This window comes from Pinus tabuliformis, chromosome 2_2 (assembly GCF_031772625.1).
Source record: "Pinus tabuliformis cultivar Carrire ecotype Pingquan chromosome 2_2, CPIR1, whole genome shotgun sequence".
NCBI classification, from domain to species: domain Eukaryota; kingdom Viridiplantae; phylum Streptophyta; class Pinopsida; order Pinales; family Pinaceae; genus Pinus; species Pinus tabuliformis.
The window spans coordinates 720,527,377-720,541,611 of record NC_142300.1 but is presented as its reverse complement, the minus strand read 5'-3'; positions in this window follow the sequence as shown (position 1 = coordinate 720,541,611).

The following is a 14,235-nucleotide window of genomic DNA, read 5'->3' as shown; positions in this document are numbered from 1 at the left end:
TTTTGTTGACTTTTGTTTCTTCTTAGTAGGATTGTTTTTAAGGGTAGGCTATTGATTTAAATGTATCTTCCAATTGTTCCACACTGATTGTTCCTGCTGCAATGAAGGAAAAGCTTCTGGGGACCAACCTTTAATAGATAATGACTCCTTAATGTTCTGATGTAATTTGGTCCATATATGCTCTATAGACATAGATTGATCCTTAAAAACTCTTATATTCCGCTCCTTCCAGATGTTCCACATCAGTAGACCAAGAATAAGCTGCCATAGTGTGTTGAGGAGTTTTCTTTGATATGGCTCGTGACTCCAATTGTGAATAGTAGCTCTAATATCCCCTTGCACTCTACCTTCTTTTTGGCATTGGAAGGTAACCTTTTCCCACAGCTTCCGTCCTATTTGACATTTTTGGATTAGATGTATAGCTGATTCCTTTTCTTGCTTATAGTTGAGACATATAGATGGGACAGAGTAGCTTATTTTTCTAAGATTATCACATGTGAGAATTTTATTGTGACATAGGAGCCATAAAAAAGTAGACACCTTCGACCAATTTGAGGAATGCCAGATTTTATCCCATAAAGTGTCTTTGATTATCTGTTCTTTGATAATTATCTTATATGTTTCCCTTGTGGTGAAGGTACCTTTCTCTTCATATCCCCATCTTAGTATGTCCGATCCTTCTGAGATGAGGATTTGCCGTATTTGTAATTCTAAGGAGAGAGAGCGCTGAGTTTGCTCAGAGCCGTGCATCATAATTTGTTTGGCATCCATCCATTGTCTATATCCCTGTGTGGAAGAGGGGTCCCAGAACCGATTAACCTTTTCTAGTTGATTTATACCTTGCTCTGGTAAGGGAAGGTTAGAGAGTGTGCCCTTTATCTTTGGGAGCTGCTGCCAGGAGTCTTCCCAAAATCTTGCTGTGTTGCCACTCTTAACTTCCCAGAAACTATGTTGTTGTATTAGATCCCTATGTTGAATTGCCAAATTCCAAATTACAGACCCAATGCTTACCTTTGACATTCGAATTCTTTCTTCAATAGGGCTATTATTCCGATATTTTGTTGTCCAAAGCGAGGGTGTTAGAATTTGCAAGCCACCTCCACCATATTTTAGCTCCCATTGCCTTATTACTGTGCCCTAGATCTCTTAGCCCAATACCCCCAGCATTCTTCAGAAGACACACATTGTCCCATTTAACCAGAGCCCACTTTCGATTAGGGCTTGAACTGCCCCATACGAAGTTGCGCCAGAGATTCTTTATCTCCTTGAGAACCCATTTAGGAGCTGCAAGAATAGAGAAAAGATACAAGGGCATGGAATGGAGAACCGCCTTAATGAGAACAAGTTTGTTGGCCATATTAAGAGCTCTATGAGTCCAGAGGGAAAGCCTTGCCTCTAGCTTTTCTAACAGGTCTTTCCAAGAGGATTCCTTGAGGGCCGAGGCTATTAGTGGGGCTCCTAGGTATTTGGAGGGAAGGGAAGCAATGGTAAAACCGAGAATACGGGAAATGGCTTTTTGAGTGGGAGCAGGGGTATTAAAGAAAAAGATTTGAGATATGACATGATTGATAAGCGCTCCGGAAGAATCAGAGAAGTTCGATAGGAGGGCTTTGAGAAGGTGAGATTCTTGGACCGAGGAATGACCAAAAAGCATGTTATCGTCCATAAATTACTAGTGGGAATAGGCAGGAGAATTGCTGAAAGATAGGCCTTTGAGACGCTGGGAAAGCAGAGAGGAATTTAGACTCCTACCTAGTCCTTCTACCATAATAACAAAAAGAAAAGGTGAAAGGGGATCTCCCTGCCTGATACCCCTGGAAGGATGAAACGTAGCTGATGGGATACCATTGATAAGCACAGAAAAGAATGAGGAAGACAAAATATTGATAATCCATCTAACCCAGGAAGGGGCAAAGCCAAAGGCAGTAAGAATTTTTTGAATGTAAACCCAGCTGATACTATCAAAAGTTTTAGACAAATCAATTTTAGGCAGCATACCTGGTTTTTTGGTTTGCTTCAAAGAGTGGATTAATTCATGAGTTAAAATGATACCATCCGTTATCTGCCGGCCTTCTACATAACCAGATTGCTCAGGCGAGATAATGAGAGGGAGCAGCGGTTTCAGTCTGGTAGCTATCACTTTTGAGACAATTTTGTAGATGATGTTGCATAGAGCAATCGGTCTGTACTTGTCTGGAGTATTGGATTCCTCTGTCTTGGGTATTAAAGTGATGAAGGTGGCATTCAACCCTGGCTACATCCATCGTAAAGTGCAAGATTCCTCAACAACTTGCTAGACCTCCACTTTGATAAGATCCCAAAAGTTATGAAAGAAGTTGGAGGTGAATTGATCCAGAACCGACGCTTTCCCTGTTTTCAACTGATGAACAACATTTTTGACTTCCTGCATAGTTGTGGGCTTGAGGAGGAGAAGATTATGCTCCTCTGTGATTAATTTTCGAATGTTCCTTAGAATTTTGTTTATAGCAGGCATTCTATCTATGTTGGGTTCCTGGTGAGTGGTGGGCTCCAGTATTGTAGCAATAATGCTACAACTCCTGGAGCTTCCTATCTCTAATTTTATCAACCCGGTAGTTCGTACAAACTTGGAAGCAATGGTGTTGTATGCACAAGTACTAGCTCTTGTTGCATCTGTCCCTTGGTCAGCTGGCACAAGTCCGCTAGGGCTCAAGCCAACTTCTATATGCTCTCAGAAGAAGCTTTCTAAATGATGGATGAAGGCTATCTCAAGGGAAATTGATCTACTGTGCAAAAATGAACTGAAAGCCAACCAAAGCATGGAAACCCTAGTAAACCCTAATCTGACTAGTTTAACCTCTATGATGCAATAGTGAGAGTGCAAATGTCTAAAAATGATGCCATTATTTCTAATGATGTGAAATGCATGAACTCAAACTACTTCCATGAAAAGAACATTGTTTTTGTATTTTTGCTTAAGTGGTTGGAGTGATTATGGTTTTGTTTCTTATTAGGGTTTGGCTGTGTAGAGGTGTTGCGAAGGGAGAGAAATCTTGGGAAAGGTCAGGAGGGCTAGGAGAGGTCCCAGAGGGTCCCTAGCATCAATCCACAGAAGTCTACAACGTTCAGGTGCTCGACAACCAAGTTTGTAGGCTTCTACAGGATGTCTAAAGGGGATCCTACCGGAAACTAAGGAATTCTACAGGAAATCTGCTAACTTCTACAGGATGTTCTACCGTGGGAGTTTTGGGTGATGGTGAGGTGATGGAGCAGTATGGGTGGATATGTAAGGTGGAGATGGAGCTTGTGATGGCTCAGGGGCAGAGAAATAGGATGGAGAGAGAGTGCATGGAGTTGGTTGGTGAATAGAAGGATGAAAACAACGAAAGGTCAAAAAGATGGAGCTACGTGGGAAATGGAAGAGTTGGAAGGTGAACGAGCTGAACAGAGGTCGAGTAAGTGGCTTTCTGCGTGGTTAAGAAGAAGAAGAAGGAAGTGGAATGATATTGAGCAGTGTAAATAAAACAAATTACTTATGTCTTGCACCAAAAACGAGAATCCATTAACCTGTGCTACCTATGCTATTAAATCAATGAACAACGATGTAAATCATGAAGAAAATTCGTGCATGGAATTGTAATGAAGAAGTATGGCTCAAGAGCAAAATGCATGGAAGGATCCATGATTAAAAGGACTGTGTTGCAGCTTGCATAAAAGTGGAAAAAGACTGCGTTTTTTTGGTGGTTGGTATAGACTGCACCCCAATCCCTAAACAGAGATGGCAGTGAAGGCACTAACAACCTTTTCTTGGAGCTCCAGTGAATTACAAACCTCCTATTCTGATCTAAGCAACTGAAAGTGATTTAACCATAAGCTAATCCTACTCAATCTTATTAAAGAAATCAAATCAGCAAACTGTGTTCTTGAATTGCATATCAAACAAGGAAACAAAGTGCTGGAAAGAAAGGCAAATAACACTACAAGAAGAGGAGATCTATTGCTCTCAGGTTGGGCCCCAACCTGAGAGCTATAGCTCCCTTAAAAGCTCAGAATTAGATCCAAATCTGCTTGCCTTTATTCATAATCAAAAGTCTAATGTCATGCCAAAACTGGCTTACAAAAGCAAACACCGAGCTGTGCTCAGAAATTATAATATCAGTCCAAAAGTTCAAAAAGCTCCTAACAAAGGCTACGGCCTTCATATTTATACAAAATGAAGATCAAGCTGGCTTCCTCCATTCGTGGAGCTTGGCTGTCCAACTGAAAGTCAAACTGCTGTAAAACTGCTGATCATGTAGAACGTGTTGGCTGCCTTTAAGCTCGGTGGGGAGAGCTGTTGGAGCTCGAAGTTAAGGTGAAAATCACGAGGAAGGTCATCAAGACCGTGGACAACCTCCCTATGAACCCGCAATGTCACCTTTGCTGTCTCCTTGTCTCCTTTTGCATGGTCTTTTGCTCTCTTTAATGCCAAAAAACCTGAAATCATCATGTATTAGCCACATAGATATAATGTCTGCCCTTCTTCCTACAAACAACACGAATATACTAAGAAATGAATGCATAAGTGATAAAAGATGAATGGTTGAGCAAGGTAAGTAGGCCAATATGAGCCCAAATTGTACCAAAAATTGGGGCTCATCATCACCCCCCAGCTAAAATATTTGCTCATCCTTGAGCAACTTAATCCAAATCTTCATCCTTCATTGCTTTTACTGTTTCCCTTACATCCCATGCCTCTGTGGTAGTGTCCTCCTTGCTGATATGAAACCCTGCTTTCCTGTTCACCTCCTCCCATTGTTCACTGTCATCCTCCTCTGTATTGCCTTCAGTCAACCCCAGCAGTAGTGGTGGGCTGAGTTTAAGGCCAATCCAACTGGCCTGGAGGCTTTGCATGGATTTCTTGTAAAGGTCTACCCTTGCCAAAGCTTCCCTCATCCGAATTGGGGTATGGTACTCTCGGATTTTCAAATTGTGTGCCAAGGTATTCCATCTGCGTGTACATGCTTGGGCAGCACTTTCTCCTAACAATATTTCCATGTCTTCAAAATGAGCTATGGCTTGGGCCTGTTGGTCCATAAATCTCAAGGAAGCTGTGGGATCAATAGACAACTGTTGGTGTGCTGAGATGAGTGCAACCGGATCCTCTTGTTCTGCTCGAATGAACAGTGGCTTGCTCAATTCTCGGTTCATGACCGATTTTGCTTCAGATGCTCTTTGATCCTCATGGTTCAACCATGAAGCGAATGCCATCAATTGCATATCACCCAAGGCAATATTGGGATCCCAGGAGACTTCATTAGGCAAAGCCAAATTGTGGAGGTAGAACTCTGCTAATTTGGCTTTGTCTTCTGACGAACTAGTACTGCACAATTCAGAAAATTGTTGTGGGTTTTGGATCTGAGAAATACCTCTTTGTGCCAAGGTATTTATTTGGAACTGCAGCCATTGATATTTTAAGTACAATCCATAGGATTTTGCAGGTTGTCTGCACTGTATTGCCTCCATGGCCCAGCTGGCCATGCAGGCCAATTGTGCTTCCTTTTGCTGCAGCTGTTCTTTTAGAGCTTGCACTTCAATTTGTGCCTGCTATCTTGCTTCCTGTAGAAGTGTCATTGGCTCTTCAAGACCGGTGGTCAGCTCCTTTTTGCCTTGTTGTTCCTCTGTGGTGTCTTTGGAGGATGTACCTGCCCCTGCCCTTAGTTCCTGTAGCTGCAATCTCAGCTTCTGGTTTTCTTCCTGTAGAAGCACACGTTGGCAATTGGCCACATGTTTAGCCATGGTGAATTCACTCCTGACCTCCTTGAGTTGCTCTTGTAAGGGGCCTATGTCCGCCACACCCTTTGACTTGGTGATCTGCATCCATGTGTGGGTACGGACTCTTTCTTCCTCCAATGCAAAAAATAGGGGTACAGTAAATTTCTGCGGTATGATTTTGCCCGCCTCTAAAAAGGTGTAGTATGAACTCAGACTAGGCTGAGGGCTGGGCTCTGGTATATGTACTTCTTCTTCCTCTTTTCCGTTTCCTGTAGCCAGGCCAGAGTGTCCTGTAGAACATTTTCAGCTTCCTATAGCCGAGTTTTTTCAGTCAATAGGTCTAACCTTTCTTGCCACGTATTTTTATTTGGACTCCCCTTTTCGTAGGTGACTGTTATCCTTGAGGGGGACTTTTCCCTGGGAGAAGCAGGGGTATCTTCGATGACAATCGGGCTGCTGGACAGAGGCTGTGGCTTGCCCATCTTTATCCTAACACTTCTTCGAGCTTTAAAGTATAGAGGGGTCTCCCTCTTCCTCTTTTATTTTGGCTTAGGTGGCGTGCTGAGGCCAGCTAATACAGCTGCTGCCTCCCTTGCCAGAATGTCCACCTTCTTCTCCTTGGGTTTCACCTTTTCAAGGCTTCCTGTAGAAGCCCCTGTTTTGGTAATTTTCGGGCTTCCTGTAGAAGGCCCTGCTTTACCCACTTTCGGGCCTCCTGTAGAAGACCCTTTCTTTACCAATTTTGGGCTTCCTGTAGAAGACCCTGTTTTAGCCTCTTTCAGGCTTCCTGTAGAAGCCCCTGTTTTGGTAATTTTCGGGCTTCCTGTAGAAGACCCTTTTGCCAATTCCGGGCTTCCTGTAGAAGACCCTTTCTATGTTTTCGGGCTTCCTGTAGAAGCCTGTTTCTGCTTTCCTATAGACACGGGTGTCGCCACCTTTGCTTGCTTTGCTGCATGGGTTTTGCTTTTTGGTTTGGTTGTAGGTGCTGATGAGGTACTTGGGCTGATGTGGACCACCTCAGCTTTGTCCGTTCTGCTCTTCAACCTCTTTTCTCTTGCTGACAAGATGGGTGTGCCACCTTTTTCTTTGTCATCCTTTTCCTCATGCTTCTTCTTTTGTTCTTTCTTCTGCACTGTGGTCGGGGTCTTCTAGCCTTTTTCTTTCTTTCCCTCGGCCACTGCTTCTTTTTCCTCACTGCTGGAGGAACCCGTTTCTTCAATCAACATTTTTATGTCTCCATCTCTTGTCAAATTCCTGAATGATTCCCATGAGAGGGGAACCTTATATGAATGAAGCGCATCCTCCACAAGAAGTTTGATCAACCCATGGTGGGCTACCTGATCTGGTATGCCTTCTTTTAATTTTGTGGCACACTCAATTAGAGACTATAACAGGAAATAAGGAATGCTCAGTGTCTGTTCTACAGGAAGATCAACCCGGTGCCTCAATTCAGTGAGCAACCGAAAGTGATACGCGTACACGATGCTAAAACGGCCTTCACAGGTTATATACTTCATGATTTGCAGGCTGACTTCATTCCATGGTGGCAGCAAGCTTGTTCTTTGCACCCCAGTTTTGTCCTCCGAGAATTCCTCCTCAGGTGGAAAGAATTCTTTCTTGGCCTGCTGGCTCAACTTCCTTTCTTCCTTATCCCATGGCAAACCCATTGGAAGTTCAGTAATTCGACTGATATATTGCGGGGTGAGCTTGAGGCTTAGACCCCTGAAGTTCACTGTGGCCAGTGTCTTGGATTTCAGCCTCAGAGCCTGCAAAAATTCTTCTGCCACTTCATCATCGTACCCCTGCAATTTGTCACAAAAAGATATCCATTGAACCCGTGTGAAGAGCTCTACCACTTCCTGGTTTTCCCTTAACTTGGTTGAATTAGTGGGTTCTCGTCTTATAAACCCACCCGGCATGATAAAACAGTTTCCTTAACCAGAGGTGGTGATTGTGGAAGAAATTTGGTTTACTGAGACAGAGCGTAGAATGTCATGCACATAACCCACAAAACTTATCCCTGAGGAACTTAACACAGTTTAATTAATCGACATCCTGTAGAATGACAGTATAGGCACAGCAGACAACAATTTCACCGTTTTTCTATGACCAGACTGTGGATGACAATTCTGCCACCTTTAATAACCAGTGCATGAAGAGTTCAGGGTTACCTTTTTAATTTGCCACCTTTTTACGTGAGGCACCCGCTTTCATGTAGAAACTGCGTTCCTGTAGGATGACAGTGTTCCTGTAGAATGACAGCGTTCCTGTAGAATGCAGCGCGCGATTTTCGGGAAGACTGCAGTCGGTCTGCGCCTTGGGTATGCTTCAAAATCATTCTGATAGCCAAAGGCTCGGCGTATCGAACTGCAGAAAGATCAGGATAGCCGCTCGAGTTCAAAACGGTGGTTGATAAATGCATGAGTGCAATCTAGCCGATTAGATTTTGAATTCGGCGGAATCCGTGGCGCGGGGGTGAGCTGTCCCCGCCGAACCGTTGGGTGACGTCATCCCATCATTCAACTGCGCGTTCACTTGCTGCCGCATCAATTCCCGCAGATCTGCCACCGCCTCTTCGGTTAAACTCATTTTTTTTTCGACGGGATTGCTCTCACGTGTGTGCTGTTATTCTTTTTGTCATGGCCGCCACCCACACATCCACTAGACCATTAACTGGCCGACGTGACCGGCCAAATGGCCATACGGCCGCTCAACCCATTCACCTTTACACTTAGCAATCAATCAAAGTAACATTCATGCAATCTGATGGAAGGAAGGGTCGAGACACTTACCTGCGCGGCTCCACACGATGTTTCGGTTCTTTGGACGCTGATGAGTCGATTTACCTGCTGCTGGCGAACTTACACAGGCCCGGAGGTCCATGTTCACGAGCTACCGATGATGGATGGGATGCTTTAGTTGCATGCGCCCACGTTTCATTGCATATGGCCTGCGCTGTGAATGGTATCCACTCTAGCAGGCTTAACTGTTACAGGACTCCCGCGGGATGTCTTAGAACAGTTCTTCCTCCTTGGGTGCATGCTGCACGACGATGGATGGCCTCACGATCACGCTCCCGGAGCTTCTGGATGACTGGGATGCACATGGTGTGAGATCTCTAGCGTTTTTTCCATTTATAATTTGCTTTTTCTCGAGACTCATCGATCTGCTTTACTGGTGCAGGTAACTTTGTTGCATGTCGACAAGGATGGTGGAACAAGATAACAACAATGTGCAAGGGTGACAACAGTGGCTTGCATGCGTCCCAACCGATCCTTAGCCGTTAGATCTCCTCATGAAATGAATTCTGGGCCGTTCTGGGCTTCTACAGGAAGTTTCCTGTAGAAATACAGCGCTTCCTGTAGAAAGGTTGCGTTCCTGTAGAGAGTCTGCACCTTCCTGTAGAAAATCTGCATCTTCCTGTAGAAACTCTACATCTTCCTGTAGAAAATCTGCGTCTTCCTGTAGAAGACTCAAGCTGTAATAAAACTGCACATACCTTGGAGAAAATGAGTATTCTTGGAGGAGGTGCTGGTGAGGTGTCCTGACTGCATGATGAGGACCCTTGGCTTTGAGTTGAGAGGCTTCCTCTCCTCCATAGAACACCTGCATGCAATTTTACATAATGAATCTGCTGACCTTGTTTTTTCTTGTGTTTCTTTTTCTTCTTTTTTCTTTTTTTTTTTCTCTCTTTTTTTTTGAAAGATAACAGGGGCACCTCATTGAGGTTTTCACCCTTGCCATCTGCCTTAAGCGCCTGAAAGAGGTTTTCACTCAAGGATCTTTTTCCAATCTCCCTTTTTTTTTGAAAAGACAATAGGGGCGCCTCAATGAGGTTTTCACCCCTAACACCTGCCTTGGGCGCCTCAGAAAGGTTTTCACCCAAGGATCTTTATTATTTCTTTATTTTTTAATTTTTTTTAATTTTTTATTTTATTTTTTCTTTTTTTAGATTTTTTTTTTAGATTTTTTAGGGTATGCCCAAAGCAGGGGCAGAACCCTTCTCTATGACCAACACTGCCTTCTCCATAGTTTTGATGAACTCTTGTCTTGAGAGAGACTTCCTGTAGATCTTCAATCGATGCCCATTGACAAGCATGGGGATGGCTTCCTCATCAATGGTCCGAATAAGAACAGATCCATTGTCATGACATTTTTCCACTGAATATGGCCCTAGCCATCTGGTTCTCAGCTTCCCCTTGAAATCTTTGTATCTGGAGTCATAGCCCAATCTCCCGGCTGAAATTGCTTGTCATGGAGATGTTGGTCATGCCACACCTTTCTCTGAAGTTGAACCACTTCTGAGTGAAGGAGGGCCTGCATTCGGTGCTCATCCAGTCCATTCAGCTGCAATAGCCTTTCTTTTTGTGCATGGCTGAGATCTAGGTCCAGCTGAGCTGCCATCCTCAAAGTGTTGTATTCAAACTCAATGGACAGCAAAGCTTTCTTCCCATAGACTAGCTCATAAGGTGTGAAGCCGGTGGTGGTCTTCCAAGTGGTGTTGTAAGCCCATGTGGCTTCAACTAGGCGATCTGCCCAGTCCTTTCTGCTGCTGCTCACCACCTTAGTCAAGATCCCTTCTAATGCTCTATTGGTGACTTCCACCTACCCATTTGCTTGAGGGTGATAGGGGGTGGAAGTCCTATGCTTGATCTTGTGATGAGCTAGTAGATCTTCAACCAGGTTGGAGGTGAACTGGCTCCCTTGATCAGTGACCAACTCTCTTGGATAGCCAAACTTATAGAAGATGTTTTCTCTTAGGAACTCGGCCACCTTTTCTTCTGTTGTTGCTTTGATTGCTTTGGTCTCTGCCCACTTTGTCAGGTAGTCAGTGCACACAATGATGTAAGACCTTTGCCTCGAAGGAGGGTTGATTGGGCCCACAAAGTCCATACCCCACTTCTCAAATGGCTCAAGAGTCACCTGAGGTTGGAGAGGCATCTCATCCCTTTGGGTCGGTTTCCCCATTCTTTGGCATTGGTCACACTAGCTGACATATCTTCTGACATCTTGATGAAGTGTGGGCCAATAGTAGCCTGCCTGCAGGATTTTGAAGGCAGTTCTCTTTGCTGCAAAATGTCCTCCACAAGGCCCATCATGACAAGTGAGGAGGATATCAAAGACTTCCTCCTCCCTTACACAATGCCTTAAGATCTGATCGGGGCCAAGCTTGAACAGATTGCCCCCGATCCAGGTAAATGAGGCACTTTTTCTGATGATTCTGCTCTTCTCTTTTGAAGATAGGTGCGGAGGGAACTGTGCTGAAACAAGGTAGTTTGCTATATCAGCAAACCATGGAGAGAGTATTGAAATAGCAAACAGAGGTTCATCGGGCATCTGGTCATCCACTGTTCCATCCTCATCTGCAGACGAATCCAATCTAGATAAAAAGTCAGCAACAACATTTTCTCTACCTGGTTTGTCAACAATGGTCAAATCAAGCTGCTGCAATAAAAGTAACCATCTAATAATACGAGCATTCACATCTGCTTTATTCATTAAATATCTAATTGCAGCATGGTCTGTATGTACAAAGGTTTGATAGCCAGTAATATAATGTCGGAACTTGTTCAGTGCATGGACCACAGCCAAGAATTCTTTCTCAGTTACAGTGTAATTCAGCTCAGCTTTGGACAAGTTTTTGCTAACAAAGTAAATGGCATATGGAAGTTTTTGCTCAACTTGTCCTAAAGCTACACCTATGGCTTTGTTCGAGGCATCAGTGTGGATGTGGAAAGGTAGGGCCCAGTTTGGACCTCTCAGGATTGGGGCTGACACCAACTTGTCCTTCAATTCATTTAAAGCCCTCTGACAATCGTCAGTCCATTTAAACTCCACATCTTTTGCCAACAAGCCAAACAATGGCGAGGCTAGCTTGCTGAAGTCTTTAATGAATCTCTGGTAATATCCTGCTAATCCCAAGAAACTCCGAACATCCCTTACCTTTTGAGGAGGTGGAACCTTCTTGATGAGAGCAATTTTGTTAGGATCCACCTGTAACCCTTGGCAAGAAATGGTATGGCCTAGCACGGTCCCTTCGGTCATTAGGAATTCACATTTTTCAGGACTAAGGGACAAGTTCATCTCAATGCATTTGGTTAGGACTTTTCCCAGATTGGACAATGCTTCCTGAAAGTTCGCCCCATAAGGAGTAAAGTCATCCATATAGATTTCCACTGCATCATGGACCAGCTCAGAGAAGATGCTTAAGACAGCTCTCTGGAAGGTAGCAGGAGCATTGCATAGCCCAAAGGGAAGGACTCGGTAGGCAAAGGTGTCCCAAGGACAAGTGAAGGTGGTCTTATCTTGGTCTTCCGGGCTGATTTGGATTTGGTTGTACCCGCTAAACCCATCCAGGAAAGAGAAGAACTTCTTTCTTGCCAGTCCATCCAACACTTGATCTATGAAAGGTAGAGGGAAATGGTCTTTCTTGTTAGCTTTGTTCAGTTCTCGGTAGTCCACACAGATTCTCCATTTCCCATTTTTCTTGGGAACCAACACCAGAGGGGACAACCATTCACTATCTGAGATGGGGTAGATGAATCCGGCATCCAACAGTTTTTGCAATTCTTCCTTGACAATGTCCTTAAGAGCTGGATTCATTCTCCTCTGGGGTTGCCTAACCGGCTTACAATCCTCTTTGATGTATATGTGATGGGTACAGACCGAAGGATGGACTCCTTTCATCTCCTTATAGCTCCAAGCAAAAGCATCTAGGTGACTGGCCAACAGGCTACACAACTCCTTTTCCTGGGAAGGAGATAGGGAGGAGCTGATCTTCAACGTTCTCTCAAGGCCGAACTCCACAGTCTTGACTCTGGGAGTGACAGGGTTGGTTGTCAAAGATCCACTAAGGCGCTAGCTTGGGCATCCTCCACCAATTTCTCTAAGGATAGAGCACTGGAAGGTGGATTCTGGATCAAGGTCTCGATCAAGTCATCCTCGGTTGGGGGCTCTCTTCTAGTGGTATCTAAGGTGCACAGAGGTGCTGAGTACACCTCGTCTTCCTCTCCTTCCTCTAACCAGAGTGGTAAGTCATGCTCTAAGGAGGGTTGGGCAGGAGGGTATAGGACTAGCTGTTTGGACATAGGACCATTTTTTATGGTCATATTTCCTGCACGGCAACTTATGTAAGCATCTGCAGTGGCTAACCAAGGCCATCCCAAAATGAGAGGATATCCAGTAAGCTTTGTCTTGGGTTGCAGAACCAAGAAATCTGCAGGATATTCCCAAGAGTCGATAGAGACCAAGACATCCTCCACAATCCCTTCGGGAGTCACAGTGGAGCGATCTGCTAATTGCAGTACTGTCGAGGTCTTCCTCAAGGAACCCTGAAGATTGAGTTTGAGCATGGTATCCCTAGTCATCACATTAATGGCAGCCCCCAGATCAATCAAGGTGTGAGGTATGATGGTGCCATTGATGTGGACATCTACTACAGGACTTCCAGGATCTAGGTACTTTGGGCAGATGACTTGTCCTAACATAAGGTCAGACAGTTGTCCTATGACATTGATGGTTGAAGCATCTTTCTTCCTCCTGCCTGGGTGTTTGAAACACTTTTCCCTAACCAGTTTGTTGTATATTGGCACATCCTTGATGGCTTGGAGAAGTGGTATTTTTACACACAACTGCTTGAGCTCACCCAAAAGCTCATCCTCCTCTGGGTTGGGTTGTGTGGTGGCTGTCAGTCTCTCAGGAAAGGGTGGAATAGCCTTTGGTTCACTTTCCTATTTATCTTCCTCATCCTCTGGGGGAGGAGGTTGGCGATCTGGTAGAGTCTTTCCAGATCGAAGGTTGATCTCCTGGATCTCCACAGCATAGGTAGGGCATGAGGTTTCCCCAGTGTATACCTGTTGGGCCTGTCTATTGTTGGGGTTTGGGTTCGGTTGAGCAGGCATTTGAGGTTGCCTTGGAGGAGCAGGAGGTAATGGCTGAGGTTGAACTGGTGGTGGAGGCAAAATGGCGGGAGGAGTATTGTACTGGGGCCTCCACCCCGACTGAGGTGCATTCCACTAAGGCTGTGGCTGGGCATGTGAATGATATGAATGAGAAGTAGGTTGAGTAGGGTACTGAGGTGGATAAGACCGTGGAGGAGGCATGGACCAGGCAGGATGAGCAGGGGGACCCCAGGAAGGCATAGGAGTCGATTGGTTGGGGCTGTAATAAGCTTGAGTTGCCCCTTGCATTCCCTGCTGATAAGGTCTAGATCCTTGTGGCCTCCTTTGGTTGAGGTAATAGAGAGGTTCAGTGGGAGCTTCTGTCCCTTGATACATGGCTTTAAACCCAGGTAAGGTTGGACACTGATTTGTGGGATGGTCCTCCTCACAAACGAAACATACTTCAATCGAATGCAATGGGCATTTGTTCTTAGGGTGTCTCCTTGTGCACCTAGGGCAGAAGACAACCAAGGCTCTCTCAGCTTCTCCTTTCTTCTGCTGGATCCTGAATGTGTCCAGCTGCATGGCAATGGTCTGTCTCACCTCACTCTTGAGATCTTCT